Raw genomic sequence first — 27172 nt, 5'->3', positions numbered from 1 at the left:
TTAATGGATGGCTGTATGGATGGATGCACCAACACTGTGAGGTCCCCTCTTTCTCACCAATGGCATTGAAGGGAACCTTTACTAAGGTTAGCTACAATAATGTAAAATAATAAGGCTCATCCATTAAAAAGAATATATATATAAACTGTTCTATAGTCATATTTAAGTTTCATTATTAAGTAATATTGAAGCAATGCATACAAAACTTCTGCAAAAGTACATCTAAAAATTTCACAACACAAACCTTCCAAAAACACACGGCGCAAAACCAGGAAGTAGTGATGGGGAAAAATAATTACTAACCCACTTTAACTGGCTATTGTATTGTGCTTAGAATTGTGCTGTTTTTAGAATGTCCTGTGTAGGAAATGTTGATTGGGGTGTGTGACATTCAAAGGCGTGCTCCAGACCCGCTGCCGTGAGTCTCGCATCACTTAAGTATGTAGAGTTGTGGACAGTGTGAGTGTAGTGACAGTCGTGCAGAACCATCTATTTGCGTACATCATATTCTAGATATTGTAGTCATTGGAACAGTTAGAACGAAAGTATCAGAACTCTCTAATAAAAGCTAGTCAGTCCTCGAGACGCAGAGGATGATAGTGGCAATCTTATATCGCTTAAATCTCTGCTAATACACTTTATAATAATATTGCTTTCTATCTTCAAAGCCGGCTCTTGGCCTTAATTTGTTACGCTGGTACGAATTCAATATGCACGTTGCTTCAAACCACAAACTAGAGATGAAAATTAAATGTACACAAATGAATCAGGGCGGATGTAGACGGACACAAGAAACAAATGAAAGTCACCTGCATTCAACATGGGAATAACGAGTCATGGAACTCTGAAGCATGGTCGCTTTAATACAATAAATATCCGCACTGTCAGATGATGTCACTTCCATAGCAAAAACATGAACAAAACACAGACAAAACCGAGTGATGCACAAATGTCGATAGAGGGAGAAGCAAACTTATGATTTAAACTTTTAAAGGCACAATTAACGACTCACCATTTCTTCAAGAATTTCTGGTCATCAATGTGAGTTTCTGGTCTATGAGACTATTTTAGTCGGTTAACACTTCCGCTACAGGAATGTCTTCAAGATAATAGTCACAGGTCTGATTACCAATGGCACGACCCAGAATTTCATCCTTGTGAGGTCGATACAATGACTACACTCAGGCGGATACAAATAAACAAGCGTCAATCAATGCCATGGTTCCCCACAGTGTGGATGGTTGCTTTACAGATACATGTGTTATGTTCTGCTGAGTCTCTAAGAAACAGACGCGTTTTAGGGCAATGGTAACTTTCAATGCGCCCATGACTATTCAATACTTAATGGTCTACCAGGCCATCAACTATCAAACGTCTCCATTTCGCAGTACTTGAGAGGGGAAACACCCATTACATCGATGTAAATACATCGCGATGGAAAGAGACATGTTTTTAATGCTTCCTGGAGTTGGAGACAGCTGATTTTCAATGTGTGGGCTCAAACATCGCGTTGTCATGTCACACGATGTAAAGTCGCCGATGTGAAACGCTATGTAATTAAATGGCCGTATTTGCGTAGTAACAGCGTGCGATGAAAAAATTGCCGATGTGACGGAAGTTGCGATGTAATTGCCGCGATGAGAACTCCCGCGATGAGATTGTTTACGATGGATCGTCATACATTCCTTGGGGAGACCAACAATGGCCCGTGCCGCAGCATTTTGCACCCTCTGAAGTCTGGCTACCTCAGCCTGGTTAGCCCCCAGCATCAGCGCACTTCCGTAGTCCAGCCGAGATAGTATAGAGGCTTGGACTACAAGCTGCCGAGTTGGAGGATCAAAGTATTTAAGGACCGGCCTTATGCCTCGCAGTATGCCATAGCATGTACCTGCAACCCTCTTCGAGTGCCCAATGAAGGTGAGCGCAGGATCTAACCAGATCCCTAGATTTTTCACCTCTGAGACCGGTATGGGAGTGACACCCAGTTCTGGAGGCCACCATTGATCACCCCAAAGCTCAACATGTTTTCCAAAGACCATCACTTCAGTCTTAGTAGCATTCAAATGTAGGCAGTTGGTACAAAGCCAATTGGCTACCGCTACAAGTCCAGCTCGGAATCTGGGAGCCTCTACCTCAGGGTCTCCACTCAGTGTCACCGCTAGCTGTGTGTCGTCAGCATATGAGGCCATTGTCAGACCCCACTGTTTGACGACTCCGGCCAGCGGTTTCACATACAAGTTGAACAGAGTAGGACTCCACGAGGAGCCCTGAGGGACTCCCAGATCCAAGGGATGGATAATGGACTGGCCAGGTGGTATAGCCACTTTAAAGGTTCGATCAGATAAGAAAGATCGAAACCACTGAAGAGCGATTCCCGTGACTCCGGCTTCCTCTAGGCGTTGAATCAGAATACTATGGGACACAGTATCGAAGGCAGCGCTCAGATCTAATAAAAGGAGCGCTGCCGTACGCCCAGAATCAAGCAGCAAACGTAGATGCTCGATAATATGGAGTAGGGCGGTCTCTGTACTGTGTCCAGAGCGAAAGCCATTTTGACTGGAGTCCAGAATCTGATGACGGGCCAGATGGTCAGATAGAATGGAGTTAACATGAGCCTCGGTCACCTTAGCGGTCCAGGGCAAGAGAGATATGGGGCGATAGTTCTCAGGCAAGAGTGGATCTGAGTTGGCCTTTTTCAGAACTGGGGTGACTACCGCCTGCTTCCAGAGGGAGGGAACAACTCCGGTTGTCAAAGACAAATTAATAAGGGTCAGTATCGGACCACGGCACAGCGGAGAGAGCAAACTAATGAGGGCTGGCTTCAGCGGGTCCAGGGGAGAATCTGACTTGATCTTAAGGCTAAGTTTGTTAAAACCCTCCATAGACAATTCTGGTAGGGAAGCCAAAGTCTCATGATCCACGACGATAGGGTCAGCTAACACTAAATCCAGCCGACCTACATCAAAACCCCTGTATATATTCTGCACTTTCTCAAGAAAGAATACTGCCAGTTTCTCGCAGTGTGCGTCAGTGCAGATCTCAGCCGAAGTAGCTCTCTTGTTTGTAAGATCTTTTAAGACCTTAAATATTAGTTTGGAGGGGTTGGTACTAGCTTGGAATTCCCGAGCATAATAATCAGCCCGGGTTCTGCATATGGCTCGATGATAAGCTCTGAGTTGGACAAAATATGCAGTTTTCAAGGCTGGATCATAAGCTCTCCTCCAGTTCCTCTCCGCCCTCCGGCAAGATTTTTTTTGCTCGGCAAGGGACTCGTTATACCATGGGCTAGGTGTTTTAACAAAGCCTTTCGACCAGCGCAAGGGTATGAGGAAGTCTAGAGCAGCCGTAATCCAAGAGGAAAACATCTGATAGCCCTGCTCCACACTCAAAAAAGGGCTCAAAGGGTTCTGCGCTAGTAGTCTATAAAAATCCTCCAACTGAAGCTTGTGCCAGTGCCTTTTAAGAACAAGCCTATCCACCGGTTTAAATGGCTTCTCGTGGATAGGACAGAACACCTCCACAAGCAGATGGTCGGTCCATCCCATCGATATCGGGTCAGACACCTTCATCCTCTCGATCGTAGTAAAAAAAGGATCAAGGATATGTCCTGCGTTGTGAGTGGCAAATGACACACGCTGAATCAATTGAAGAGCCTCCAAATCCGCAAGTAAGGTGTTAATGGCTCCGGATGACCTATTATCAAAGTGAATATTTAAGTCACCTAAGATGTTGAAATTGGCACATCCGGGCACCAAGAGGCTGACAATATCAGCAAGAGCGGCTCTGAAAGCTGTGTCATTACCAGGAGGGCGGTAAATGAGAATGCCACTAAAGGTAAAATGATGGCTAAAAGCTATTTTAAAAAGGGCACTCTCACAGGCGGGTAATTTAAGTGCCTTCCACTCAGCCGGGAAGCAAGATTTTACCGCCATAGCGATACCGCCACCTCTCGTAGTCCGATTCAGAGTAAAGATCGTATATACTGAAGGGAAAGAGAGGTTCAAGATGGTGGCATCAGAATCCTGAAGCCACGTCTCAGTCAGGAAAATTAAGTCGGGGTCTTCTTTTTCAATAAGGTCATATAGATACTGGTGGCGTTTAACCAGCGACCTGACGTTCAAACTCCAGATCCGGAGCCCACACTCTGGAATACGCTTGCGTATAACCGGAGTGGCAGCTTCCAAAGATCGGATAGAAGTTGGTCTAACTACTGACCAACCATTGCAAGCACAGGTGTAGGGACCGCATAGAGGGTACATCCGATCTCTATGACAAACCTTAGCCCCGTCCCTAATGGCAGACAGCTCAGCCCGATTGTACTGGAGCCTTAATGGAGCCTGCATGATGGTATAGCAGCTAGTGCCCAGAGCCCTACCACGTCTCGCGCTTCCTCGTCGCTGACGGGCGCAGACGGGCAGGACTCTGGCACGACTCCGGCTAAGCGATGGCGACCCACATGCGCGTCCCGCTGCGCGGTAGAGGAGAGCATTAAATAGGCACTCCAGGCCCAGCGCGAGCGCGATGACGCTCTAAAATGGCCGCCGTCCAAGTTGAAAGGAGCCCAATCCAAGATGGCACCTATACAGGGCAACCCCCGGGACCCGGACTCGGCGATGAAGATTCCGTTAAGTGCGGTAAAAGGGAGGGAGGGGTGTGAAGCACTTGTAGCACCTTATGCACGAGCTCTGACGCCCAGCATCACAAAACTAGCATGCCTGTACTCACTAGATGTGGGTGGGTTCACCCAAGTGGGAAAAGCTTGCTTGATGTTGATTCTGTAAGCATAGCCACATGGAAACAGCTTCAATGAATGGAACCAGGGGCCATATTATCAAGGAAGCTGCGGTAGTTTATCGCCGCTTTACCGGCAGGAAACTGCCAATAGAGCGGCGATAATGGCCTTGATAATGTGCGATTCGAATTTCAATCGAAGCCCAGGTTAGATGTTCACACATCTAACCTGGTCATCGATTGAAATTCGAATTGCATATTATCAAGCCCATTATCGCCGCTCTATCGGCAGTTTCCTGCCGGTAAAGCGGCGATAAACTACCGCAGCTTCCTTGATAATATGGCCCCAGATTCCTTCGCCCACAGCGCCAGTAACGTTCTCAAATGTTTGAAATTTGTCCTTCAAAGTCTTCGTGTGATTAGGAGTAGATAAAAAAAAACTGAAAAATACAGATTTAATTTTGAAGTCAGGGGTTGAATGCAACCTGCCAGGAGCAGTTTAGGGGTCGCACTAGCAACCTCTAGCAACCCTTAGATGATGTCCATTTTGGTCCATTGGGATACTTTCTTGGAAAATATTCAAATGTATCTTCAGGGCTTATGCGGTGCATCACAACTATTGTTGCCGATCCAACCCCCAGATGCATCAAGAACGCATTTTGCTATTCCTTAATAGCGAAAAATAACGATTCGCTATTAAGGATTAGCAAAATGCAATGCATGAAGAAATCACAAAAAAAATAGCGATTTCTTAAAATTCCTTAATTGCGAGTCGCAAATTGCGAGTCGCAATTAAGGAATACCTCCCCATTCATTCCTATGGGCCTAGAGGCCCATAGGAATGAATAGGAAGACATTCTCAATTTGCGAATCGCAATTAGCGAATCGCAAATTGAGAATGCGATTTCAAGGGTGCAGGGGTGTCCAAAGGACACCCTGTTGCACCCCTGAAATTGATCTGTGCACATATGTTGCGCACACACATGCCCTTAGGGCATGTGTGTGCGCAACATGAAACTTTGAAAAATGCACTTTAGTGCATTTTTCAAAGTTTTTGCAAATTACCATGAAGTTCAACTTCATGGTAATTTGCGAGCCTTATTTGCGAAATCGCTATTTTTTAAACTTTAATTCATTGCCTTTAAGGAATCTCAATTTGAGATTCCCCAAATGCAATAGCAATTTAAGTAATCGCAATTTTGCGATTTCTTAAATTGTAATTTTTGCATTTGGGATGATGCATCCCAAATGCAAAAATACCAGTCACAAACTGTCCCTTTTCGAGTGGATTTTTGCTTGATGAATCTATGCCCAAGTCTTTATTTTTCTTCATTTTTCATTTCAGAAGATATTTTGCATATAATTTTGCATACTATACTACTGCATTGACAGTCTGGTTTGGCTTCTGCTCTTGCATTTATTTTCTGTGACCCTGTAAGCTGGGCTTAGGAATGGAAATGAATCTTTGTCCATCCTCCAGTTCGACTTATCCCTGTGATGCAGTTCTATTTCCAGATTACTTTATGGTTTCTTCTGGTTCCCGCTGTTGGCAGGTGTATTTGGGCATTTGATGCGACCTATTGACTGTTGGGGTATGTTATTGGCATCTATAGATGTCTGTTGAGAAATGTTAAGTAGCCTAGATAATTATCTTTTTTTTTTTTTTTTACTATAAATACATAGCACCTCCTCTGCAAACCTATACTCCCGAACTGGTTCCAGTAGAGACCATTTGTAAGTGGACAACTGGAATTTCCACCAGTGTTTACATTTTTGCTGAGACACACCAAAAGGGGAAGCCTGTGTTTGCTTCAATCAACAGCATGTAAGCTGATACAGAAGTGTGTGCATTTCCAACTACTGCATACACCTCCACTTAACTCCATTAACAGACACCACAAGCACTCCTCGATGACAACACCCTTGTCAATGTCTATTAAAATTGTCTGTTGGGAGTCTTATCCCTGTTTGGCAAGATATTAGTCAAAACTGAAAAATATAAAAACATGTAATATAACATTTTTATTGAGGAATGCAGTCTAGTGAATGTTTATAATAAGAGCGTTCAAGACATGAAGGGTAAAGATTAAACCTTTGATGCAATTTTAAGGAAGAGGAAAATGAAGGGAGGATGAATTGAAGAGGTGGCATTATATAAATATAATTTTTTTGTACCTCTCAAATTTTAAAAACATTCATTCCAGCAAATAAAAAGAATAGTTCCACATACACAAGTTGAACATGTTCAAAAAAATATTTATATCTGCCCAGATGCCCTGTTAGCATTAGCACCAAACATGAGTACGTGCCCTTTCATGTGACTGTAGTGATTAGCGTGGTTAATTAGAGTAGAATCGAGTACTCTTTCTGACAGGATTTCTGCTCCTACCTTTCCCCATGCCTGTAACACATTCAGAACATTTTAGAATATATGTTATTGTGCAGATGAGCCCTCTGCAGATAGACTGCACTAGAATGTTCTTTAGAGGCAGAAGCATCTCAGAGAGATTGCGTGTATTCGAATCGTTCGTGGTTAAACTCTGCAGTGATTGAAGGCTCATTAACAATACATGCTCAGCTCCACCAAACCCCTGGCAAGCGAACGTGTGCACAAGGGCCTGCTTAACAATGCACACGATGGTACATTCTACAAAGAATTGATTCAGTTTAGTATTGTTTGAAGTCCTTGAAGAGATTCCAGTCGCAAAAAGTATCTTAACCCATCTGAATAATTAACTCCCATCGTTCGACTTTCAGGAAAATAGCAGCTAATGTTGGTTGTTGAGGGTTTGCTCCTCCCACGAAGGGGATGGAAGTAGAAACATTCAACCTGGCCTGCTAGGATGTAAAGAAAAGGTCTGCTCCCATTAAAATGATAATGAATTATTGTTAAAGGGTGGCAACGTGAGGAATATTTAATCTATCTAGGAAGCACCAAGCAAGATAACTTGTACCAGAACTTTATTAGTATTCCTGCAAATTCAGTATAGTCGCCGATTTTCTGCAATTTTCCAATGCTTAAATGTTTTGCATACAGAGGGCGTTAGTTACAACAAAGTAACACGGTACGATGCCGCAAGCCACTTGGCTATGCCGTGCTGCATCACTTTCAAAGCACAGGAATGCGCCATATTTACAATAATATGACATATGCCTGCTTATGACTTACAACAATATGAGGTTCCCTGAGCTCTCTCCCCCGCGCTGGTGCCCAATTGGCTGCCATGCGCCAACGTAGGCACCCTTGAGGTGAAAGATTTCTCCTCGTTGCGTCTCAGTGCGCCTTCCCTGGGTGGCGTAGGATTCCGACGCATTCCCAAGTTTGTGAAACACTGTAAATTTGAGTATATGGCAGAATCCATGGGTGCTGCATGGCAACACCCACAGCCACACCCATGGCACGCCCCTTTCATGCAAAGTGCTGTGCAAAAAGGGGACATATTTACAAGGCAACGAAAAGCCATGCATGGTGACTTTACGTGGCCTTTTAAATATGGAGCACCACACCACACTGAGCAGTTGATGTGTCAAAAAAGTGATGCAACGGCAGTGCAAAGGGCTTGTAAATATTCCCAGAATTTCCACCAAGTGGATATTTGTGCACGCGTAAAAATAAGGCAAATAAGCATTAGCAAATATAACCTTTTTTTTTCTTTCGTCTCCATGTGGAAATGTATCTACACATGGCGATATCCTACACTGCAACACAATTAAACATACGACTGCCCCTTTCAATGCTTGCATTGCGCAGGCAATTATAGCTCCCATTGACATGTTAATAGTCATAAGCCATTCATTTTGAAGTTGTTTACTTGTTTTTGTGGGTTTCCCACCCAGAAATGACCACCAAATTGCCACAATCCAGAACTTGGGACTACGACAATGTTATTTTTCTGAAGGAATTTCCACATTTATAAATGCACCTTGTAAAGTTGAAATGAAACTATTGCTGAATCTGTTAATATGATTATTCAATTTACTTCTACAGAAGTCTAATTTTGTGCACCTAAGTCACACATTTGTACAGATAAGACTCCCTGAATTCGGGCTTCGAAGATTATAATGGACAATGGCCCTGACTTGTTTTTATCTAGGGGCATATTATCAAGAACCTCGTTAAAATTATTGCCATTTTAGCGGCAGCAAACTGCCGCTAAAACAGCGATAAGGGACTTGTTAATATGCGTTATAGAAATCCAAAAGAAGCCCAGGTTAGATGTGCAGGACATCTAACCTGGGCTTCTATTGGAATTCTATAACGCATATTAACTAGCCCATTATCGCTGTTTTAGCGGCCGTTTCCTGACGCTACAACCGCAATAATTTTACCGAGGTTCTTGCTAATATGCCCCCAAGAGCTTAGATACTGGCGATAGCTGACATCTACCGCCAGTTTCCTCTTCCTGTTTGAAAAATGAAAAAGGCAAAAATATCCAAAAAGAAGAAAAAATCAATTTCGTTAACTTCTACTTGAGGGTGAAAGTTTAATTATTTTGAATTTAGATCATGAGTGACTTCGTTGAGCTTGGGTCTGTGCCTAATTAAGGACTAATTTAAATCTCACAGGCATCTTTATCTATGATCTTGCCTTTATTTTGCGTATGAAACAAATTGGCCAATCTGTTATAACTCTCTCAGATGTATTCACCCTCTCCTAGTAAAACAGAAGTGCAGACTAGGAAAGGTATTATCTCAATGTTGGCAGAGCTTCACCTTATATCTTACTTATCGTTACCCCTGTCCTGATAACATCTAGGGCAGCAGCAGTTGAGAAGTAAGGTCCCACATACACCAGAAGAGTGACTTTTCTCCCACCTTTTTAGGTTTTTGCATGCAGATTAGATGGTCAAATTGGTAGAAATGAAGTGGGATGTCCCAAGAGAGTTCAATGCCTCTCTGCACAACCAGTTAGATTATTGCCTAAAGAGGCTTAAGGAATACAGCAATCCAAGAGACACATTTTCCTATGAAGATGCTGTGCCCTGGGAATTAATCTTGGCAAAAAAGCCTTCTAGACCTTCATGGATCTTAAAATTACTTCAAGGCGCAGTGAGGGTGGGTCCTGCAGTGCTCTAAGATTTCGATTTTGTAGTGAAGCCTTATTATTGGGTTCTCCTTGTTCCAGAGGTTTACTACTTTGAGGACAAGTGAGCCTGAATCTGAAGTTTGTCTGCAGGAAACATGGCTGACTTCTCCCATTCACATTCAGGGCTATAAAACGTTTCATTCAAATGCTCGCCCCTCTACCTCCGGTAGACCTAAAGGAGGTCTAGCCATATACCTATCTATTGATCTTCCATTAAAGGAAATTTCTGCACTGAAGTTAGCTGAGAATTATCAAATTCTAAAAATAACAGTTAACAAAGGGTGTATATTTCTTCTGGTCAACATGTATAACAATTTGCCCATTTCTGATTTTGTTAATGTTTTGAATGAAATGTCACATATTTTAATGGAGCAACGGGCTAGTTTCCCAGTCTCTTCTTTTAACTTGATATGGGGTGGTGATTTTAACATTCCTCTGTGTGCAAGCTATGACTCAATTAAATGCGGTGTAACAGACGAAAGTGGGTGCCCTTTAACACACTTTGCTCATTCTATTCCAGGGAATTGCCTGAATGACCTGTTATTCTCGTTAGATTTGGGCTTTGCAAATGACCTAGTTGATCCCCCCGTAGCATTTTCTCCTACTTTTCATGGAAGGGGGTTATCTAGTCTTATTGGTTATATATTAAGCATTCTCACCTGTTAAAATTCATTACGGGGACAGATATTAGTAGCGACCATTATTCCAATAGTCTTACTATCAAGATCCAGGGTATCCATCATCAAACCAGGATTGCTAGTTTACTTAACCAACAGGCCCTGACAATAGCCAAGCCAAATGGATACTCAGTTAAATGGTCGAGTGCAGACCCCAATGCTCTGTCAGCTAAGGTAATTAAAAGAGCACTCCCCTTAATGGAAACATGTTTAGACATGCAATCCCCTTCGGATTTGATCCTGACCAGTTTTGCAGAGATCACCAAAATAATAAGAGAGGAATTATTTCGTAAGCAGAATTCCAATCCCTCTCAAGGGTTAGGTTGGTTTAACACCCAATGTCGGAGGGCTCTTTCTTCCTTGAAGGAGGCCCTACGCAACCCTCTCAGAGATGTTCTTGCAGTGAGAAAACTTAGAAAGGAATACATTTTGGCCATCAAAAACTGAAGACGTGAAATAAAAAGGGACTTATGGGAACAACTCCATGAGAGCTGCCGAACCAAAGATAGCTCTGCATTTTGGCGCATAATAAAATCTCCCTTTCTCTCAGAGTCGAGCTCAGCACCCAGGATTGAAGTAGCTGTCTCTGCTGAGAATTGGATTACCCATTTCTCCCAAAAAATTTCTGGGGGACAATTAGTGCAGAATGATGGTGAGCAAATTAGGGTGGGTCCCTCCTCCACTTCCAAAACGTACCCTATGCAGTTAGTCTTTGGTCATAATGAAGTCATCGCTGCATTGTCAACCTCCAAGTCCGGTAAAGCTCCTGGTCCGGATGGGGTTCCGTTGGACACCTCTACCCATTACCAGGAGCTCTGGTCTCCGATCTTGACTCGTGTTTTTGAGGCAGCAACTTCTGTTGGACTGATTGACTCATGGTCAACGTCAACGTTACTCCCCATTTTTTAAAAAGGTGATCGCACTGACCCTGCATGCTATAGGCCCATATCCCTCCTTGATTCCCTTGGCAAAGTGGCAGGTCGACTGGTCATTGAGCGATTACACGACTGGGCTGAGGCCAATAAAATTATGACCGATCTTCAATATGGGTTCCGGGAGGGTCTGGGCACGGTGGAGCAGGCTTTAAACCTTTCTCTTTTTATAGGCAAGTATGTGGGGGCCAAGAGTGGTAATTTACACCTTGTACACGTTGACCTTTCCGCAGCATTTGACTGTGTGTCTCACTCAAAATTATGTTAAATTTTAACAGAACTGGGTGTTGATCCACCCTTGGTCACATTTTTATGTAAGCTGTATTCTGGCGCGTCGGCGAGGGTGAGATATGGGATCCATGGCGATCTTACATCGCCTTTTGCCATTTCCAGGGTAGTTAGACAGGGTTGTGTTCTGGCTCCCTTCCTTTTTAACCTTTATACTAATGGCCTAGAGTTGGCTATGTTGGAAGGGAGCCAGGATCTCCCTACTATAGCCCATCGCCCTATCCCTGCATTATTATATGCAGACAACTCTGTGATAATGGCAAGAACCCCTAATCAGCTACAGCACCTTCTCAATAACTATTGTAACTATATGTTCTCTTTGGACCTAAAGGTCAATATCAAGAAGACTTTTGTCATGCACGTGGGCAAGCGGTCAAAGAAACCCAAACCGATTGTTATTGCCAATGCATTCGTGGCAGGAGTGGGGAGTCCCCACACTCGGGGTGGAATCTCCACAATTAAATTCTCAACACTCGGGCCAGTTTGTCCACAACGAGAATTCTCATTGTGGAGATTCCGCCCCCAGTGCATTGACTCCCCCATCAAAGTGGGGCCGCCGCCATGAGTGCAGAGACCCTTTGTGAATCAGCCCCTAAGTGCTTGATTTATAAAAAAAATATATGTGTAGGGATACATGGTTTTTCTTACTGCTGCCAGTACTGCCAGATGCAGAGGTTGTCAAAAATCAGCAGCGGCCAGTGGGGCGGTGGGGTGGGGCGGGGTGGAGAGGGGAAGTCGTCAGACGACGGAATAGGTCAAATTAAATAAATAAATAAATAATACCTATTCTGTTATCTGTCGGCTTCCCCGCCACGCCCAGCCCAGCCTCACTGTGCTTACCTGTGCCAGCCGCCGCTGTCAAAAACCAATGCTGAAGAGTCTCAATCCCACTGTGTGCCTCTTTCTCCCTCCTCGTATACTTTATGTCTGCTTATTTCACTGTTGCAGGTTCCTTTCCATCCCTGCCCCCTTTCTTTTTCTATTTGTTTAGTATGCTCCTATTCAAATATTTTTTTCGTTTGCTGCCTTTCAATTTGTTGCTTCGGGTAAAAGTCAAATAATGAAAAATAAGCCCTGTCCCCCAAAAAAGTGCCAGTGCTGACGACCTGCAGCTGTAAATTAATCGCTGAGCTTAATACACCCTTTCCCTTTACTCTTTATATGCATCCCAAAAGTCCCTTCTTCACTCGCCCTTCAATTTATGCTTGCCACTCAGTTCTTTAAGTCCACTTAGATTTTAAAATAATATATGAGCAAGCCTTGCACTGTGGGACTTAGGCAGCAGAAGAAGTCTGGTAGACTGTGTACATTATATAATTTGGATAGGAATCCAAAATCATTTTGATAAATTGCCATTTTTTTTATCTCTGTCTATGAACTAAAACATAGCAAAAACGGCATCACATTGTTTCAGCGATAAGTACAATGTCACGTTGAATTGATGTAGGTCGATTTGGTAAATTACAAGTTTGTCAATGTCAGTCTTTAACTACATTTCATGATGTTTTGAGGGCAAGCCCCACCGCATGCTACACACCTCCTCATGTTTCTTTAGACACCCTTATAAACAAAATCTTCTGCCTTGGCACATCAGCTTATGACTCCAAGCCATTCAATGATGGGGGTGCCTTGTCAGATCTCCAGTTAGTTTAGTGAAAGGTCTTTATTTTGCCATCGTCATACCCATTGGCACCAAATCTTGTATACCCCTGGATCCTCCCCAGTCCTCCATTATCCCCAATAGCGTCATCTTGGGATCCATTGTGACTGGCTTACCTACAATCAGTGCACATAAATTGCCAGGTTGCACCCCAAACATCTACTGAGAGCATGTTCTCTCACTGCTTCATCATGGTGCATAGGCTGGAGTATGCCAACATCACCAGGTCCCATCGCTATACACGCATGGCTCAATGGAGTCAATGTATACTAGTGAAGTGGCCAAATGCCCTATCCTCCACTAATCAAGGAGGCTAGCATCCCGGCCCTGCCCTTGGTTGCAAGTCAGGACTGCCTATTAGGATTTGCAGCCAAAAGAAATGAGGGGCATATTATCAAGACAGGTGATAAAATTATCGCTGCTTTAGCGGCAGAAAACGGCCGGTTAAAGCGCTGATAATGGCCTTGATAATATGCTCTATGGAAATCCAATTGAAGCCTATGTTAAATGTGAAGGACATCTAACCTGAGCTTTAATTGGAATTTCATAGAGCGTATTATCAAGCCTATTATCAGTGCTTTAGCGGCAGTATTCTGCCGCTAAAGCAACGACAATTGTATTGCCTGTCTTGATAATATGCCCCTAAGTTCAAACCGGTGCAAGGGCATTTTGCATAAGAAAAACATTCTTCAATATGTTAAAAACTGCATTAAGAGCAGACAAAAATATAATATTGTGGTAGCTGAACGTCAGTGCTTAGAACTTGATGATGTTGCAACACAGAACAATCAAGAAGGTTATGGTCTGTATATCAATAAGTAAATGTGACCTTGTATGCAATACAAGGAAGTCGAAGCTGAAATTGTTGAAACCCACATCTATTTGGTAGTTGTTCTTGGCTCCTTTTTAGCGTGTCTGTGGAGAGAAAGGAATTGCAGAGTAAATGCAAATGACAGTGACGAAGAGGAATACTATTCACATTAGTTTCACGTGCATGCTGTCATGTAGGGAGATAATGCAGTTGAAGTGCTGCGCTTTCATTCAAATTACTTATTTTATATGCAGCCAAGAAATTGTTTTCCACTGAATAAAAGCATTAAGGCATCTTTGAGTGTCAGGCACCCATATATAAATTGGATATTGGGAGTAACGTTTTATCTTTGCACAGTTTATTGTTTAATTATATTCGGTTCAGTCTGATAATTGATATTTGTGGGTGGGTGTGGCTCTTATATTGTAATATGAGGAAAATTGATGTAAAGTGATGTGATCGTAAGTGGTAGAAGGGAATAAAGACAAGACCCAAAAAAGATCAAGTAGAATAAGGATGATGGGGATATGCTATAATCTGCTTAATTTGCAGTTTTGGATGGTGGCCACCAGCACTCATTTTGGAGTACTAGAGCTTATTTTTCATCAACAGGTTTTGACCCATAGAAAGATAAAGGAAGAAAAAAGAAGAAGAAAAAGGTACACATTGAAAAAAGGACAGAGCATTGGTTAAACATAACCTGCAAGGGTATGATAGAGAGACAGGAAATATAAAGTGGTGAAAGAAAGGAGCACAAAATGGAAGTAGGAAAATATTGTTATTTAGTAACCCCTTCATTCGACAGTATCAGCGGTGGTCACCTAAGAAAAGCCCCTGCACCTATTTTTTCAAATAACTTAACCACTGATTATGATACGCTAACTGGCGTCTCACTAAAAGTCCCTACACATGATAATGTCCATGTTTTTTGTGGTATATATTAGAGTTGTGATGTACTGGAACTCTAAGTTGTAGGATGAGTGGATGAGCAATGGCCTGACTTTTCTAGGTGGGTAAATGAGACCTAAAACAACCTGAAGCTCTATGAGCCAATGCTACTGACGACCAAGTAAAGGTTGATAATGAGGCCACAAACAGTCTTTCACCAGTTTTAGTGAATTATAAGTACAAGGAGGATATCTGAACAAATTCGAACATTAGAGTCTTGGTTGCTCCATTGAAGATAATGGAGTTGCAGAGGGCCAATAAGGGTTGTTATAGACCTTCTCCAACATTCACGTTTGTCGTTCTGATTCTCCCTATTTTATTTGAAAATTTCTACACTAAGGGGCCGATTATAATGGCGGACGGACCTGAGTCTGTCCGCCACCATAGAGTAGGAGGGAACCTCCGCATGACCTGCGGAGTTCCCTCCTGTGCAATTAGGATGTGACCGCCACCCTGCCGGTCACATCCTCTATTTTTACCATTGCGGCGGGTGCTGCTTCAAGCTGCATCTGCCGCAATGGTAAAAATGCATACATTGCATTTGTATGTAGAAAGCGGCAGGCACCGTGCGGTGCCTGCCGATTTCTGCATACAAATGCAGAGGGGTACCATAGGTACCCCCCATGTGCACCCCCCACCCCCCCTTCACCCAGGGGGCCCGCAATGGGCCCCCTCAGTGAAGTTACACATGCTTTTCCATGGCGGAAAACCCGCAGCGGAAAAGCATTTTGCACAGCCCATCCTAATATGGCTGACGGTGTCTGAGAGACACCGTCACCATATTAGAGCTTTTCCGGCGCGGTTGTAAGACAACCACGGCGGAAAAGCTGCGGACGGTAACCAGGACCCACCAGCCATCCTAATGTGGCGGTGGGTCTTTGGTGGGTCCGCAGAGGATTTTCCGCATCCTCCGGGCCAGCGGTAGCTTCCGCCGGCCCGGAGGATGCGGAAAATCCTCCATCGTAATAGGCCCCTTAGTGTGGGAAAAGTCCTTATAGCATTCTATCCCTTTTGCCCCATGGTATGCGAATCATTAAAGGCCCCCTCAATTTTCGCCTGTCGCCTAGACTGATAACTTGGGTCGAATGCCTTTAATAACTGCTAGGATCTTGCTTTAGTGCTATACGCGAATACAGTGAACTGTGTGATTTGTTGGATAACAGGTGAGGAGACATTCTTAACTTGTATTCAAGCCTTAGGGAATAAAAAAATAATATCATAATATGTTGCCTTTGTTTGTTGAGTCTTACAGAGTACCAGGGCAGGACTGGCCACTATGTCAATCTGGCATTTTCCCTGTGGCCTCTAGGATAGGGGCTGGATGTAGAAAGGATGAGCTGTTATGACCCATCCCTGACCCGGAATCATATTATAGTAATTTCTTAAAATGTATTGTTTGTTGTCTGCTTCACGTTCGGGGGGAGGGGTGGGGGGTAGGCTGGAAAAGCAACAGGACAATTCCAATTCCAAAATCTGTGGAAAGTAAGTATATTGCTCAGCGTCCCTCAAAGTTTCGGTATATACACAGACTACCTTAGTGTTCACAGTAATACATCCTAATAGTGCCTTTGGTACAGAAAGAAAAAACTCACCCACCAACAGCAACTGCATTCAAAGATTTGACAATTTAATGTGACAAATTGAAGAACATCATGTCAGAGCATGTACCCTTGCACAGGATGCGTAGATTCAATGAAAAACGGCCGGTGTCAGGTTATGACGATTCAAATATTAAAAAATATTAGCAATTGCAGAAAAGATTGGGTCTAAAATAGAGCTTCTGTCCCCATTAGGGATACCTATTTAGAAAAACCTATTTAGAAAAACAACTAAATCCCATACATAACACCAACTCCAGGTATCTCAAAGAGATATTCACTTAGAGGCGAGCTCACCACTATCAACAGATCCTTATGAATTAGAGAGAAAGGCTCCTGTATGTAGCGTGCAGGCAAATTCATTCAGGCCATGCTTATTCCATCGTGGACAAATAAAGTAATCTTGGATACCTATATGCAAAAAAATATATATATAGCATTCCGTAAGAGCAACTACTATTGAAAATGCATAGTGGTGGATTTCTTACAATATCTACATACACACACAATATCTTTACCGGTGAATGCAGTAGGAGATTATCTATATATCTCTAGACTTGTTTGTCTCACCACTTCTCAGAAAAGACATATATGGAAATTCACCTGTTTATGAAAGGAAGACAATTGTTCCAAAACGTTAAAATCACTAGGACACTTATCATCAGGTTCCACAGTCATGAGCAATCAATAAATAAAAACCATTACCGGCATTATTATCTTCCTCACTACTTGTCACGGGAGGGTGCCATCTCACCTAGAGGGAGGGATTTAATTAACGCGCTAGTCTGAGTTCTATGTGCACCAGGGTGCAATACATGTAATCTCTCAACACTAAACTGAGCTCAAAGCCGCCTACCTCAACCGCCGAATCATCAAGAACGGAGTGGGCGAAGATTTTTCTGTTCAACTGTGTCCTAAGATCGAATAAAGAAACACAAGTTGAGGGAAACCGAAAGTGGTCGGGCTGACTCGTGGTACCGACCCCCATTGGGTATGAAGGACATTCTTTACCTCGGTGTCTTGTACAAATTAAGAAATCCGCGCTCCTTTCACTCGAACGGGGTGTCTCCGCAAGGCTGCCACACTCTGTGTGCCTTGCCGGTAAACCTCGCGTTTTTGTATTTCCTGGTCGTTTGGGGACTGGGGGGCGGAGTTACGTTTGTTTGCATAGTGGTGGACGAAAGACTTAACTCTCCACATGGTCGTTAGCAGAAAAAAGACTTGTTACATTGATACCTTTCAATATTCATTATTTCAAGCTTATTAGTGCATCATATTATGCCACATGATATTATCAAAGCCGTGGAGCTTGAGATGCACAAATAACACAGGGTGGTTTTTTCAAGCACTTTCTCTGGTCTGTTCAAAAACGCCCTCCAGTGTGGCTCATTTTTATGTTGAAAAGACCTAATGTGCAAATTTTTATGAAAACGGTCACAGTCTGTTTCTGAATACACAGGACAGAAAAAGGCTCATATTTACATTATTCCATAAAGGATATTCCATGCCGTACACTCCCAAGTTGAAAAGGACTATCTCATCATGTAATCCATATCAAAATAAACATTGGATTAACAATTTACTATGCATACCGGAGTGCACAAATCTCACAGGATAGTGTAGACTCCAACATTCCATTTAATGAAAAAGGAGAAAAACAGTTAGAAAACACAGTCACAAATGTATGGAAATAGACAGAATACAAGTTGTTACCCTAAAGGACGGCCAGTTGGGCAAAACTATTTTCAGATTCATTAAGACCTTCTACTACAGAATTGAAGGTATAGATCCATTTGAGCTCTCTGATGTTGAGAATATTGGATAGATCACCTCCCCTGGGGCCTAATGTGATGTGTTCTAGAACTACCCATCTGAGTGAGTCAGGTAAGTGATTGTGTGTAGTACAATGTTCAACCAGGGGTGCCCCGGGTACCTTGCATCTAATTCTGCTACAGTGTGCAAGGAACCTGGCCTTCACCTGTTGCTGGGTCTGGCCGATATAGATGAGGTCGCATGGACAGACAATTCCATAAATTACATTTTTTGTATTGCAATTCGTGTGTTGGTTAAGTCTATGTTGATGATGTTTAAAGACAAATTCCTTAGTTTGAATGGTAAACGGGCATGCTTTACACTTCCCGCACCTATAATGTCCCACTACTGGAGATTGGTTCCAACATGAAGTTATAGTGGGTTCAGGAGAACATTCCAGGAAAGATGAAACTACATGATCCTTGACATTTCGTGCCTTCTTAAAGGCATGCATCGGCACATTCATTGTATCTAAATCCTTTGCAATTAGGCTCCAGTGTTTGTTTATAACCTTTTTGATTGACTGGCTCTTGGTCGAAAAAGTAGTGACACAAATCATACGTTCTTCCAATGGACAATTACGTGCTTTTGGTTCTAGAAGTATTTCCCGGTGGCAGAACCATGCTCTTTTCCTCGAGCGTTTGATGAGTCGCTTGGGGTAGCCTCTCTCTATTAGGCGTGACATCAGGATCTCGGATTGTAGCATGTAATCTTCCTTTTTACTGCAGTTCCTACGTACACGGAGGAACTGTCCATAGGGTAAATTATCCCGGAGACTCCTGGGGTGGTGGCTAGAATACTGTAATAATGAATTCCGTTCCGCGGGTTTCCTGAATAGAGTATATATATATACCCTACCCAAGGTGCACAAGGATTTACTTAACCCCCCGGGACGACCCATCGTGTCCGGATGTGGCTCTATCCTTGAGCCTTTATGCCGATATATAGACTTCTTTTTGAAACCACTAGCTGAGTCGACTTCCACCTACTTGAGGGATACCACACACACGATCACTTTGGTTGATGGTAAACCTTTTAACCCAGACGACGATTTATTGGTCACATGCGACATTGTGTCGCTGTACACAAGCATACCACAAGAGGAGGCGTTGATGGTGGTCACCGAAGCTCTTGACAGTCGCGAGGCTCCAGTACAAGTACCAACTACATTCATACTACTGTTACTCAAGATTGCCATGATGAGAAACTACTTCATGTTTCAAAACGTGTTCTATTTACAAACGAAGGGGGTGGCGATGGGGGCTGCCTTTGCCCCAGATCTGGCCATATTGTTCATGGCCTTCTATGAAAAGACCTTTGTGATCTGCGACCAAAATCCATTCCATCATCATATACAGCTTTGGGTACGGTACATTGATGATGTGCTGCTAATCTGGAAGGGTAATAACAATGAACTTGAACTTTTTCATCAATGGCTGAATACACGGTCTACGGATATCCAATTCACTAAGCAAGCAAGCAACAAGAAGATTGATTTCCTGGACATCACAATAGTGGCAGAGGAAGGCACTCTACACACCACTCTATTCAGGAAACCCGCGGAACGGAATTCATTATTACAGTATTCTAGCCACCACCCCAGGAGTCTCCGGGATAATTTACCCTATGGACAGTTCCTCCGTGTACGTAGGAACTGCAGTAAAAAGGAAGATTACATGCTACAATCCGAGATCCTGATGTCACGCCTAATAGAGAGAGGCTACCCCAAGCGACTCATCAAACGCTCGAGGAAAAGAGCATGGTTCTGCCACCGGGAAATACTTCTAGAACCAAAAGCACGTAATTGTCCATTGGAAGAACGTATGATTTGTGTCACTACTTTTTCGACCAAGAGCCAGTCAATCAAAAAGGTTATAAACAAACACTGGAGCCTAATTGCAAAGGATTTAGATACAATGAATGTGCCGATGCATGCCTTTAAGAAGGCACGAAATGTCAAGGATCATGTAGTTTCATCTTTCCTGGAATGTTCTCCTGAACCCACTATAACTTCATGTTGGAACCAATCTCCAGTAGTGGGACATTATAGGTGCGGGAAGTGTAAAGCATGCCCGTTTACCATTCAAACTAAGGAATTTGTCTTTAAACATCATCAACATAGACTTAACCAACACACGAATTGCAATACAAAAAATGTAATTTATGGAATTGTCTGTCCATGCGACCTCATCTATATCGGCCAGACCCAGCAACAGGTGAAGGCCAGGTTCCTTGCACACTGTAGCAGAATTAGATGCAAGGTACCCGGGGCACCCCTGGTTGAACATTGTACTACACACAATCACTTACCTGACTCACTCAGATGGGTAGTTCTAGAACACATCACATTAGGCCCCAGGGGAGGTGATCTATCCAATATTCTCAACATCAGAGAGCTCAAATGGATCTATACCTTCAATTCTGTAGTAGAAGGTCTTAATGAATCTGAAAATAGTTTTGCCCAACTGGCCGTCCTTTAGGGTAACAACTTGTATTCTGTCTATTTCCATACATTTGTGACTGTGTTTTCTAACTGTTTTTCTCCTTTTTCATTAAATGGAATGTTGGAGTCTACACTATCCTGTGAGATTTGTGCACTCCGGTATGCATAGTAAATTGTTAATCCAATGTTTATTTTGATATGGATTACATGATGAGATAGTCCTTTTCAACTTGGGAGTGTACGGCATGGAATATCCTTTATGGAATAATGTAAATATGAGCCTTTTTCTGTCCTGTGTATTCAGAAACAGACTGTGACCGTTTTCATAAAAATTTGCACATTAGGTCTTTTCAACATAAAAATGAGCCACACTGGAGGGCGTTTTTGAACAGACCAGAGAAAGTGCTTGAAAAAACCACCCTGTGTTATTTGTGCATCTCAAGCTCCACGGCTTTGATAATATCATGTGGCATAATATGATGCACTAATAAGCTTGAAATAATGAATATTGAAAGGTATCAATGTAACAAGTCTTTTTTCTGCTAACGACCATGTGGAGAGTTAAGTCTTTCGTCCACCACTATGCAAACAAACGTAACTCCGCCCCCCAGTCCCCAAACGACCAGGAAATACAAAAACGCGAGGTTTACCGGCAAGGCACACAGAGTGTGGCAGCCTTGCGGAGACACCCCGTTCGAGTGAAAGGAGCGCGGATTTCTTAATTTGTACAAGACACCGAGGTAAAGAATGTCCTTCATACCCAATGGGGGTCGGTACCACGAGTCAGCCCGACCACTTTCGGTTTCCCTCAACTTGTGTTTCTTTATTCGATCTTAGGACACAGTTGAACAGAAAAATCTTCGCCCACTCCGTTCTTGATGATTCGGCGGTTGAGGTAGGCGGCTTTGAGCTCAGTTTAGTGTTGAGAGATTACATGTATTGCACCCTGGTGCACATAGAACTCAGACTAGCGCGTTAATTAAATCCCTCCCTCTAGGTGAGATGGCACCCTCCCGTGACAAGTAGTGAGGAAGATAATAATGCCGGTAATGGTTTTTATTTATTGATTGCTCATGACTGTGGAACCTGATGATAAGTGTCCTAGTGATTTTAACGTTTTGGAACAATTGTCTTCCTTTCATAAACAGGTGAATTTCCATATATGTCTTTTCTGAGAAGTGGTGAGACAAACAAGTCTAGAGATATATAGATAATCTCCTACTGCATTCACCGGTAAAGATATTGTGTGTGTATGTAGATATTGTAAGAAATCCACCACTATGCATTTTCAATAGTAGTTGCTCTTACGGAATGCTATATATATATTTTTTTGCATATAGGTATCCAAGATTACTTTATTTGTCCACGATGGAATAAGCATGGCCTGAATGAATTTGCCTGCACGCTACATACAGGAGCCTTTCTCTCTAATTCATAAGGATCTGTTGATAGTGGTGAGCTCGCCTCTAAGTGAATATCTCTTTGAGATACCTGGAGTTGGTGTTATGTATGGGATTTAGTTGTTTTTCTAAATAGGTTTTTCTAAATAGGTATTCCATTTCTGCTATGTAGGTTGGAAGACCTCGGTCAATCTTCGAGGGATACTACAGTCTCAAAATCGATATATCAACCGATATAGGCTGGGAATTAACTACATGAGTGCCTATTGTTTCTCCTTTTGGAACTCCACGTTTTTCTTGTGATAATATACTGTTTATCACAGGTGGGTTGGAGACCTCTTTCAAAGTTGTGTAATGATTTAGACACGGTGTTTAGATCTTTTATGTACTAGCTGATCCCCGTTTCCAATACTAGTTTTCTCTCTAACATTTAGAGTTACCGACCATCAACCTGGATTAGGATAAATCCTCTCTTCGAATTCAACCCATATCGCCCCTTGTGGAAGGTGAGCCTTAGCCTTTATATTTTAATCTTACGCATGAGATTCAGACAGAGTCAGACAACACGGGTCGCTTCGTTGTCATTGATTGTCTTGTACCACCATCCTATGAATTTTAATACAGGAATGGTGTGTCCCTAATTCGTTGTTTGTAATTGCTCCTTAGGATATTGCCCACCCACAACAATGCTTGTCCTGATGAAGACCCTCTCGTAAGGAAAAGAATCCTACAGATTTGGGGTCGAAACGTAGACCACTACGTAATTTAAGACCAGCTCCGGTCCCCATCTAGACACTCACGGCTATAACGGAGTTAGGCCTGTTTGGACACTTACCATTTAGGACTCTTGTAGAGCCTACAAGTGTGGCCCTGATGTTAAGGGACCACAGCTACATTGTTTTAGTGGATTGAATAAAACTTGTCACTGAATGAATCAGTTCACACTTATCCTACCCCTTACACTCTCCCTCACGTCACCCCCTCCCCGTTGTGAATGTGGGCGTGTACACTGTAACATACAATAATTGTATAATGAACACTACCTATTGATTAGGATGTATGCAATTTTGTAGTAAAATCTTTTTTGCATCAAAAACGTTGTTTTGGAATTTATGTATACAAATGCCTATATTTGTAATCATTTTCTGGTCTCGGGACCCTTTCCCGTCTTTCCATTAGTTACCCAGGTCCCCCTTGACTATATTGGGTCTAACCCTGTTGGTTATAACCCATTAGGGGGCAGTTTATTATTCGTTTATATTGCACACTAGTGAGCTGAACATGCATCTCAGTTTTATTTAATGACAACAGAAAGCACCTTTTGTGTGAACCCACAAATGTGAATGTTCTCTCTCCACAGCCAACATATTACCATGGAAACTGCCAATAGCTTCGTTGTTTTCTAAAGCGAGACCTTGATGAGTCGCAAGTTACTTCTGCACTTCATAATGCATATGCAAGCACATGAAAGAAGATAGGCAGAGTATAGACACATACACGCCACATACAGTGTTGTACCATGTGACAAACTCGCTCCGTTAAGCGTAAGTGTAGCCAGTTGAGCACTAAGAACCATACATTGCTGTCTAGAACTTTTCATATTCAACAGGTAATCACTACTTAATTTCATCTGGGTGTTTTTATATAAAATGGTGGCTGTTGGACTTGGCCCTTTTTGCAGGGTCATCACTGAACTTTTTACCTTCCTCCTATATTTTTCTGACCTGTTGTTGGCTGTTTTCTGACTCTGGGCACTTTACCACTGCTGAACAGTGCTAAAGTGCATATGCTCTCCCTATTGTAAATTGATGTATGATTATTGATTAAGCGGAAAAAACATGTTATTAGCAACGTTTTTCTCCATTGTGCTAAAATATCCAGCGATAGCGGCGAAATGCGTGAATATCTTTGAGAATACAGCGATATTCACGCATTAGCGACGAAATGCTCTTAGCCATGTTATCTGCCTCCCATTGGATAACATGGCTAAGAACTGGTCTGGGCAGGTGTTAGTATTTGGAGATATTCGCGCTTAGCTTAGCGCGAATATTTCCATCGCTACGCCTGCCTTGCTAATAGGAGGTAGCGACGTTAGCGACTGCTTTCAGTCGCTAACTGGTTGGGTACGCCCACTTTGCATGTCATTAGCGAAAAAAACATCGCTGACATGCAAAGCGGGCCCCAAACCGCTCGCTATCGCCTAAAAGCTGTCGCTAACATCAGTTAGCGACAGCTTGCTAATAGCGCGATAGAATTATCGCAGCTTAGCGGCCGAAAACGGCCGCTAAAGCGGCGATAATTGCGTATCGCCCTGCTTGATAATATGCCCCCAAATATTTCGGCTAAACACAACACTTACACATAAAAACACAAAAGATCAGAGTCGAGGGGCTGTTGGGGAAATGGGTGCTCGGGCACTTAATCAATGTCAACAATTCTTAATTTTACGTGTGGCATCACAACATTCCGAAATTGCACAGCTGTTACCGCTATCCGGAACAATTTTGCGCTACTAAATGCAGTTCTAGAATATCCAACCTGTTGTGCGTTGTTCTGAGATCTCCAAGGTGATGTCCGTCCACTGTGCGCCATTATGAATGACATTTTCAAAGCTTTAACATGTTTCTGCGATAGATTTCACGCAGGGCTGGAGTCGCGCAGGAGATATTAACTGTAGATTATACTGCTCTGTGAAAAGGTTAGAGCACTTCCGCTGGGCTCTCACACAACACGCTTATGTTTTTTTATAACGTTTGTCTTCCCGCGCAATACTTCGCTGAACATCGTCGGTTTTACCATGGTCTGCTGCTGCCTGAACGGCCTCCGAATCCTTCCTCGTGGATCAAAAAACAATCTCTATTTTTTTTAATTTGTAATAACCGGATGTTTTCTTTGGGGTTCTATTCAAGCGCTCTCCTTTTCTACCAGCCAGCTCTTACCGCTTTGAGCCAGTTCAAGGTTTTCTCACTCAGAAATGTCCTTTATTAAGTAAACAATGCCACTTTCCCATATGTTTCTCTCTCTTCCATGACTAGAGAGTATAATTGCACAGGAAAAAAAATAGTACTATCCGAGTGGCAGCTTTTTAGACATGCTGGTAATGGAATGCTTTGTTTAAGAGCCATAATTCGAAACAAGGGCCCCTGATTTCCTTTTCTGTCGTCATGGAGTATGTGATTGGAGTTTCTATTTGCATGGCAACATTCTACAAGTCCTGGGTAATTCATGATATATACTGCAAAGGGAAACGGATGATTACCACATAAGGAATGCGACAAGGTGTTTACTCAAATAGGTTCGCAATTTCGAAATGTCACAATATGTTTTACATATCCTTTTTGAAAACGGAGGAACAAATGGTATCTAAACTTTACATGGAATATCAAAGAGAATATATTAAATTAATTACCATAATATTAGAACAATATGCAATTCTTTCACGTACTTTAGAAAAAGCTGGAGTTTTAGAAAAAACTTGGAAAATAATAACTAGTAAGCATGTCATAGGGGGCTTTGAGATTTTATAATGTTTAGATGACTTGCTTGTAATTCCATTACTTCTATTCCTTCCTCTTCCTCCAGGTCTTAACTTTGAGGGAGACCAGGCCCCCTGGTAAACAATTTTTAGCACACATAAATACATTTTTTGCAGCTCATAAAAAGGGAACCTTTTCCCGCAATTCCTCTTATTTGTATGGTGTATTACCATGCTGGGCTCTGCGATTCTGTAAATGGGTGGGGTAGGGTCCAGAAGCCTGGCTGCTTGGAGTACCCCAACAGCTCCGCGGATTGAACAGCGGATGTGGGTGGATACAATCTTTTGCATATTCTCAGGTTGTCTGTCTGTTTGTGGGATATCTCCCTAGAGGTCAGGCGGTCGACCTCGAATCAGGGGAACTGGGGGGCATAATATCAAGACAGGAGATAAAATTATCGCCGCTTTATCGGCAGAAAACTGCAGATAAGGCGGCGATAATGGGCTTGATAATATGCTCTATGGCAATCTAATCGAAACCCATGTTAGATGTGAAGACATCTAACATGGGCTTTTATCTCCTGCCTTGATAATATGCCCCTGGGTTCGAGTCTCAGCAATGACAATGAACATCCTGTGATTCTGGGCAAATCACTTTAGCTCCCCGTGCCTAACCAAAAAAAAACCATACAATTGAATGTGTCCTCATGTAATGCAACTGGTGCTATGTAAAGCGCTCTGATACCCGATTCGGGTCAAGTTTGCGCCATATAAAACTCTGTAAAATAAAAAAATAAAAACAATATCACCACCTGCTTCTTAATCCAGGGTATGTGGTAGCCATCTTCAATTGGGAGAGATTCAGTTTATCCATGCAGATTCCTTGCCAATCTTTTATGTGGCACGTGAGTCTCCATCAGCCTTTAGGAGTCAGAAGAGTTACAGCAATAACAGGTAGAAACAAAGTGGCAGAGCGTGGCTTTAAGCCAAGGAGGCTAACACCATGTTCTGTCACTTTAGAAGCGCAGGGCTGCACTGTATTTACAAACAATACAGTGCAGCCCTGTGTATACGGTGCAGCCCTGTGTTTCTTCCTGCGCTGGTGCTAAATTTAGCTGCCTAGCGCCAATGCAGGCAATCCCTGCACCATAATGCAGGGGTGCTTGCGGTGTGGTTAATGATTGTTTATGTGCAGGACGGAGTCCCTTACTGCACATAAAAAATTAGTAATGACATTTTGTAACATCTATGTGTGCATGCAGCACACACAGAAGTTGGAACTCGTCATTTTTAAAATAATTGTTTATGTGC

General features: G+C 42.7%; 1 protein-coding gene and 2 long non-coding RNA genes across 3 annotated transcripts in view; 2 read left to right on the top strand and 1 right to left on the bottom strand.

The window, feature by feature from the left end:
• GRIK2 (glutamate ionotropic receptor kainate type subunit 2) overlaps positions 1-27172 on the top strand; it is a 1557632-nt gene that overhangs the window by 164193 nt on the left and 1366267 nt on the right. The gene's annotated exons all lie outside the window — the stretch shown is intronic.
• LOC144761541 (uncharacterized) lies at positions 17262-17832 on the bottom strand. Its single transcript, XR_013595775.1, has 4 exons — positions 17743-17832; positions 17588-17645; positions 17437-17485; positions 17262-17334 (listed from the first exon to the last, which is right to left on the bottom strand). It is a non-coding gene; the product is annotated as an uncharacterized LOC144761541 (long non-coding RNA).
• Positions 21637-22380, top strand: LOC144761540 (uncharacterized). The gene is made up of 5 exons (XR_013595774.1): positions 21637-21726; positions 21824-21881; positions 21984-22032; positions 22135-22219; positions 22327-22380. It is a non-coding gene; the product is annotated as an uncharacterized LOC144761540 (long non-coding RNA).

The sequence above is a fragment of the Lissotriton helveticus genome, chromosome 6 (assembly GCF_964261635.1).
Source record: "Lissotriton helveticus chromosome 6, aLisHel1.1, whole genome shotgun sequence".
Taxonomy (NCBI): Eukaryota; Metazoa; Chordata; class Amphibia; order Caudata; family Salamandridae; genus Lissotriton; species Lissotriton helveticus.
Note: the sequence above shows the minus strand (reverse complement) of the source record. Positions and strands in the feature narration are given on the sequence as shown.